This window comes from Myodes glareolus, chromosome 23 (genome assembly GCF_982192425.1).
Source record: "Myodes glareolus chromosome 23, mMyoGla1.1, whole genome shotgun sequence".
Taxonomy (NCBI): Eukaryota; Metazoa; Chordata; class Mammalia; order Rodentia; family Cricetidae; genus Myodes; species Myodes glareolus.
The window spans coordinates 28,836,460-28,844,645 of record NC_142048.1 but is presented as its reverse complement, the minus strand read 5'-3'; positions in this window follow the sequence as shown (position 1 = coordinate 28,844,645).

Here is an 8,186-nt window from a genome sequence, read left to right as displayed (position 1 = left end):
ATCTGATATCTCTAGCCCCAGCAGGCATCTGCAGTCATGTGCATGGACACCTACACAGAGATACACATACACAATAATTAAAAATAAAACCTTTCAAAAAGAATTCAAAACAACTGTATAGATGAGGCTCAGTGAACTACAAGTGAATACAATCAATGACTAACCAAAATAAAATAAAATCTTTTAAAAAGAATTTAAAACTGTCTAGAAGAGATTCAGAGAACTGCAGGTGAATACAATCAACAACTAAACAAGATCAGGAAACAACACACAAATGAAAAGAGAATTTTGTGTATTAAAGAAGACCTAGAATCCATATACAACACCATCATGCAATTTTCCAGTCTAATAATCCCAGAAGAATGGATAGAAACCTTTGAAGAAACACCAACCAAAAAGATTTCTCAAATATGACAAAAATTATCTAGACATATATAGATAATTGCAAAAGCTGTCTCATTAGTACACATTATATTTGATCTCTCAGGAGTCAAAAATGAAGAGACAGTTTCAGAAACAGTGAGAGAAATGCAGCTTTTACATACAAAGGAAGTTCATAAGGCAATTAGTGGAGTTCTTAGTGCAAGCCAGGATGGCACTCCATGACAGTACAACAGGCTTAAAATGTAGATGGTTTCTAACTTGTAACAGTTAAGATGTTTTATGCATACTTTACAATAACCATAAAGAAATGGAAACACATAAAATATGAAGAAAAAGAATTCATGAAAAACAATGAATACAATAAAGTACTGGATCCTTCACTATTATAAAGTGTAATCAGATAGATACATTTCCCATCAAAAGCCATAGAATGGCTGGTTGGGTGAAATCCTATGCCAACTCTCCCTTCTCTACATGTCATCCTCTCGTACAGCACGTCTGTGCTGTATGCACCACCCACATTCAGTCAGTGGCTTTCTCAGGTACCAGATCAATGGTCATGGCATCATAGTGTTCAGTATACATGGAGTTCAGGATCATCTGCATTTCAGGCATCCATTGATGATCTTAGAAAACAACAACCATTGTGAAAAGGGGATTCTTGTACATAATAATGAAACAGGCAGCTCATCAAAAGGACCCATTTGCTGTAAATATGGATGCAGTAAACATAACGTCACCTAGATACATAAAGAAAATATTAACAGAATTGAAGGGAGAAGTAGACAGCAGTAAATAGTCAACATGGACAGGTCATTCAGACACAGGATAAATAAACAAAACATTGGTCAGTGCTGCTCTCCGGTACACATAGAAAACATTTCCACGCATGCTCAGAGCACTTGTCTCAGCAGCAGAAAGCACAACTGTTGAAGCACACATGTCCACTAGGACAGATCACGTATTAAACCAAAGTCTCAGCTAATACGAAAGGCTGAAACCACATCAAGGGTCTCTCTAAACACAGCAACGGGGAACCAGAAATCAGCTACTGGAGGAAATGGGGACAAGTCACAGATATATGAAAATTGGTAGATTCTGGAAAAAGCAGTGTGTCAAAGGAAAAAGTTGAAAATGAACAAAATAATATTTTGAGACAAATGAAAGTGGAAATACAGCTCACCCAAAATGTATGTAGTGCAGCAAAAATATAGAAGGGAGTTGCAGAAATAAAATTTTCATTAAAAAAACAGAAAAGACTAAAATAATCTACCTTTATATTTAAAGGAACAAGAAAGAAAAAGTACATAAGCTAAACCCAGAATCAACAGGACAGAAGCAAGTGAAATGAATATCAGAAAAACAAGGGGGAAAATCAAAAGTACCGAACTGTTCTTTCTTTCTTTCTTTCTTTCTTTCTTTCTTTCTTTCTTTCTTTCCTTTTTTTTGAACAGATAAAATAGAGAAACTGCTAGCTTGGTGAACTCTGAAATAAGAGTCACATAAAAACAAAAGCATAGATGAAAGAAGGAACACTATAATTAATACGACACAAATACAAAATATGAGACTACTGTAAAAAATTATCTCAACTTAGAATAAATTAACAAATTTCCAGGAATCTATTACTACAAGGCAAAATTATAAAAATTTGAAGGGATCAGTAATTTGTAAGATGATTGATTCAATAATAAGAAGAATAGGAATAATACTTCCTCCGAAAAAAAGCTCAGAACATAGTGTCTTTATTGATGAATTCTGCCATCAGGTAAAGAAGAATTAACATCGGTTTGGCCCAGGGTCTTTCTCCTTTTGTCATCATGTGCCCCGAGTCCCAGGCAGGAGACCTTCACCAAACATTCCAGACTCTTCCACCGTGCTGTTCGCACGCTCCAGCCAGCAGAATCATGAACTCTACTCTGTATACATTACCCAGTATCGGGTGTTCTATTACTGTGACACAAAACTGGTGGGGATATGAAATCATACGACCAGTTGGAGAGCTGCGCTGATGTGTGGTATTTGAAAAAAAGGCAAGTCAGTCTGGCTGGTGTACACCTTTAATCGCAGCACTCAGGAGGCAGAGGCAGGCAAATGTCTTTGAGTTCAAGGCCAGCCTGATCTATAAAGAGCTAATTCTCATATAGGCTCCAAAGCTACAGAGAAACCCTGTCTCAAGAACACCCCCCCAACACACACAAAAAAAGAAAAAGAAAGAAAGAAAAGAGATGGGGGAGGGACGAAAGAAGGAAGGGAGGGAGGGAGGGAAAAGGGGAGGGAAGGAGGAAGGAAGGAAGGAAGGAAGGAAGGAAGGAAGGAAGGAAGGAAGGAAGGAAGGAAGGAAGGAAGGAAGGAAGGAAGGAAGGAAGAAAGGAAGGAAGGAAGGAAGGAAAACCGTAAGCAGTAGAAACAAGAACCAAGGTGGTGTCAGGGTCTAAAAACTGGTGGAACAAATGATGTTTGTCAAAGGATACAAAGTTTCAGTTTTATCTAATGGACTGCTAGACCTCCCGCCCAGCAATTGTAACCGTAGTTAAACATATACTTACTTACTCACTTACTAATGAGAGAGAATGAAGTTTAAAGATTTATTGCATTTCTAATTATGTCTTTGTCTGTGCAAATGCATGCAAGTGCTCATGGAGACCAGCAGAGGGTGACAGATCCCCGGAAGCTGAAGCTACAGGCCCTGCGAGCCACCTGATGTGCTTGCTGGGAATTGATCAGGTCCTCTTCAAGGGCTGAGCTACCGCTCTGTCCTCTCGATCTTCAGAGTGCTGGATTATTATAGGTGTACCCGCCTGTGCCCAGGCGCTCATGCATTCTCAACATACACAACAGTCACCTGGGATGGGGACCGTGTTCAGTAGCTTGACTGTGGTAATGATTTCAGTGTGCACCAAGACATTACTATGTTAGACGCACATCAAGAACCTGTATATATGTAAATTAGGCATGCAAGGAAGGGATGGGAAATGCTTATCTTGAAGAGAAAAATGTGATTTATGTTAGAGACACACAACTCAGGTATAGGTTTCCAGTTTTGAAAATGTGCACATCATTCATTTATTTGGGAACACGTAGCTTGGGTAGTAGGGGTGTGTGTGTGTGTGTGTGTGTGTGTGTGTGTGTTTCTATTCAAATTGTGTGGAGGTGCTCCTGAATGCGGGAATGGAGTGGACAGCTCCCCCTAGAGGTGAATCAAAACAAATGATGTTATTGTTTTTCCACCCTTTGTTTGATTTGTTTTGTTTTGTTTTTTGAGACAGGGTTTCTCTGTGTAGCTATGGAGGCTGTCCTGGAATTTGCTCTGTAGACCAAGCTGGCCTCAAACTCACAGAGATCCGCCTACCTCTGCTTCCTGAGTGCTGGGATTAAAGGCGTATGTCACCAGCACCTGGCTACCTTTGTACCTTTACATAACACTGAAAATTTATATTCAGATCTACCCAATTCTGGGTTGATAAGCCAAAGTTTACAGGACAACTCTGACCCAGTGTTTGCTCTTCTAAATAAAGTTTCAATGGAGCACAGCCATGTCCATTCACTGATACATGGTCTATGCCCACTTACATCCTCCAATAACAACAACAAAACCAAAAACAAACAAATGAAGATTTTAGTATCTGGTCCCGTACAGCAAAGCTGCTACAAGGCACTTATGGAGTGGAGTTTAGATTTTCCTGTAACTTTTCCTCCATTAGGGAAACACTCACGGATTAACAAGTTGCCTAGGCCCCCTCAGGGGACTCTATTTTATTTTAACTTTTAGAAAAGTATTTCCAGATAAAATAAAATGCGTACACTTCCTTGAAGCTTCTAACTTCAAGGTGCCAGATTTACTAACTAATAACTTATTCCTTATTTTTGCTTTTTAAAAGATATTTAAAGGCCATAAGCACTCACTGCTAAATCTCCTCTGATTTCTATTCTGCAAAATTACAGTACGTCATTTTAACTCGTACACTAGATTTGTAGAGAGTTGACTCATGAATACTTTGCATGTGTTGCTGAGATGCAGAGCTGTATTTATTAGAAACAATGAACCGTGCCGCCAATAAATCTCTCGGGACCGCCATACAGCAGCAGCATATTTAAGCGACTTGCTATAGTTCTTTCTGGAGACAGGGCATTAACTGCTATGTCAGCCACCAGCAAAGCAAAACACTGTGTCCAGTAAAGTGTAAAAAAAAAAAAAATTGGAATTTGTGATGTCATCTGCCACCAGGCTCAACAGTGATGGGGGAAAAAGGGCCTTCAATGCCCAACAGACACACTCAGAGGTTACTTGCCTACAAGGTAATATACCACACTTAAACCTCCCTAAGTACACTTCTGTGCTTAGTCTGAAAGTTCCAGACAATGAAACAGAAGTTCTATTCCCATAATACAATAAAAACTAAAACTTCTCCTTAGATTTGGGAGAACAAAGTCAACTACATGGAGGGAGCCAGCGGTAGACAGAGTTCTGAGTGCCTCCGAAAGTTCCCACTCTGATCCTGCGGAGTGCACTGGCGTTGTGAGCCAGCACCTCTGCAGTGACCGTGCTTCAGTGACTGGGTGATGAGAAATGTGGTTTTGCGTGTATAGGAGGCCGCTTGTTTGTTTGTTCCGGCTGCTCAGCCCCGAAATAACCACACAGAAACTGTATTAACTGCTTGGCCAATCACTTAAGCATAATGCTAGCTAGCTTTTACATCTAGAATTAACCCATTTCCATTATTTTATATTTTACCACGAGGCTCCAGCCTACTGCCAAGATTCCATCTGGCAGCTCGCATCTTTCCCCTCTGGCAGCTACATGACGTTTCTTTGACTGCCTACCCTCTTTCTATACAGCTCTTCCAGCCTGGCTATATTCTGTTAAGCCATTGGCGGAAAGCAGCTTCTTTATTAACCAATAAAAGCAACACATACACAGAAGGACTTCCCACACCACTTGCAGGTATAATAAGGTGACGATTTAGCTGACACTGAGCTCATCAAGGTAGAGACTGAGTGGACCAGATCTCATCACCAGAGCCCTCTAAAACCAGGGTTCCTGCTCCCTTCTTGATTACATGTGTATGTGTCTGTGTGTGTGTGTGTGTGTGTGTGTGTGTGTGTGTGTGTGTATGTGATGCATGAGCCATGATACATTAGTTGATGTCAAAAGACAAGTTACAGCAGTTGGTTCTTTTTTCCACTATATAAACTCTGGAGATCAACGAAGCTTGTGTCATTGGGCATGGCAGCAAGGAGTTTTCCCTGTTGAGCCATGGCACCCACTTCTGCTGCTCTAATATAGAGAATTCAGGGAGATTCAAAGTGTAAGAGGGAGGAGCAGCAGGGAGACTTCTTGGGTGCTGCCTTGGATGTGGAGGAGCATGAGACAAGGACTTGGGAGCCATCTCTGTCGACTAGCTGAGAAAAAAAATGGAGTCTCAGACCTCTCCCTTCACCACACATACACGCAGAGACACGTGCATGCATGCACACACACACACACACACACTCACACAGGGGAATATCTCCAGTGACTGAAAGGGAAGAGGAGTCACCTCCTGACCCTCCATGCTCATTTCCCCTTACTTTTAGGTTCAGTATTGTCCCAAAAAAATCCACATCTTCACATCAAACAGGCCTCTGCACAAATGCTCCCTCCATACCGTTCCCAGCCCTCATTCATTTCCTGCCGTTCACTTCCCTGCATAGCCCTGGCTACCAGGCATTACCTCATCTACTCACTCTATCTTTTGTACCTTTAAAAGCTTGCTCTTAGGGTCTGGGGCTGCAGTTTGTTGACTGTCTTTCCCCAGAGCCCTGGATACTACTGTCTGTTGAGTGAGAGAGAAATAATGCGTAACTACATGGGAGAGCAATTAATGGTTCTTAACAAACAAATAGGACTGAAAACAGATGGTCCTTTGGCCCACAGTTGTGTGTGACCAGGATAATGTAAGTCATAATTATATTAATGTAAGCTAAGCAAAGATGCCCATCTTACATGAGCTAAAACTGATTGTTGGAGAAATAGCCACATGGGCCCTAACTCTAATAAGCATTCTTGTGTTGCTGCTCTGGTTAAAACTAGTTTTATAGCAAGTACTACTTTTTTTCTTTTACACAGATGTTGTATTTTATGTATACAGCCTCAAGAGTATACAGTGTTCAAAGCAAACTCATTAGCCTGTCTACATTATATACTCACTATTTTGCGGGTGAGAGCATATAATCAACTCTTACTGATTTTTAAGTGCAGACGTAATATATTGTTGATAATAACGTTGTTGTAAGTATGATAGGCCCCCAAACATTGGTCTTGCCTGAAATTTTGTACCTGTTGACCAGCATCTACCCATTTCTTTCACTTGGTCCATGGGGAGGCATGGAACCTTGCCCCATGGTACAGCGGAGCTCTGAAATAGCCCTAGCACTGACTCCATGGGGACATACGTGACTCCTGATACCATGAGTGCCATTCTGGGTCTTCGGTCCCCTGGGACTGGCATCCTGAGGAACTGGCCTACTGCCAAGCATGAGGGACAGGCCTGGACTCTAGGTTTATCGGAGCCTAGACATCCAGAGATCAGCCTGGAGCTTGGGTGTTGCCTGATAAAGCCTCAAACTTCAGACCTGCAACCTGACCTGCACTGTGGACGTGACTACAGGCAGACCCTGGAACACAGCCTGAGTCTTAGGGGCGAACTTTGACCCTGAAAGTTCAAAGTTCCTGGGCAGGTGATTGGTGGAGGCGGTGCAACTCACTAGTCTGTTGTTAATAATTGCAGGAGACCAGAATTGATTCAGAAATTTGTAATACAGCTAGCTACCCATAAAAAAAGCAAGAAGAGTGCACCCACCTTAGTTAGAAAAGGGGCGAAATGATGGGTCAGTCTGGAGATTATAACGAGATTGTTGTATTTGGCCAAGTTAGCAGTACTTTAAAATGTTTCTAAAACATATGGTAGAATTTTAAGAAAGAAACTATACATGTTATCAAATACTATTGGACTGAAATAGCTAGCCTACTTCTGCACTAATGATAGAGAAGAGTTATTATTTACGTCAGAAAGAAAAGAGGATGAAAACCAAGATGACCTCCCAAGAGCGAGACTTGATTCTTCACCCTGAAGCTGAATTGGCAAACATGGACTTGCTATGGGCTATGGGAAAAAAAAACCAAAACTTCTGCTGAAACAAGCTGGCAGTACACTGCCCTTGGTTTCCAAAGGACAGTTGATAGGAGGAGCCCTCCAACACTCAGGACTCTTCATTTCTTATCTCTGTTTCTTCTCCACTCATCCCTTCCATTTCATCCCCTAGCAGCTGCTACAGAGGATCAATCAGTGACCCAGAGTCTCCTCTGAAGATTAACCCTCTTTTCCTTCAACTCCAGCTGGAAAAGCCCCAGGGAAGAACTCTGACTTCAGCCTCTTAAACAGAAAAAGCAGGTCACACTGTTATACACGTGTGCCTGCGTGCACACACACACCTATACACATATACTAAATAAAAAATAAATAAATTGTCTAAAAATGTAAAAACTTATAAGCCAAGAGTTAAATAAAGTTAAATTTATGACGGCATGAGTTAAAAAGAAAGCCCCTTCTACAGATGAAGCCAATTAAACTTTCCCAAATCGTTTGGAATGAGACTTTGTAATTAGTTTCAATTTCTACATAGTGAGGTTAGTCATTTCAGGGAATCTTTGTATACTGTTTGATGTTGGTCATAGGTGCCAGTAGAGAGAAGCTCACCAATATGCTAAGCCTTCATTTTCCATAGGAGCAGAGGGATACAGACCTTTTGGGAAAGACTGA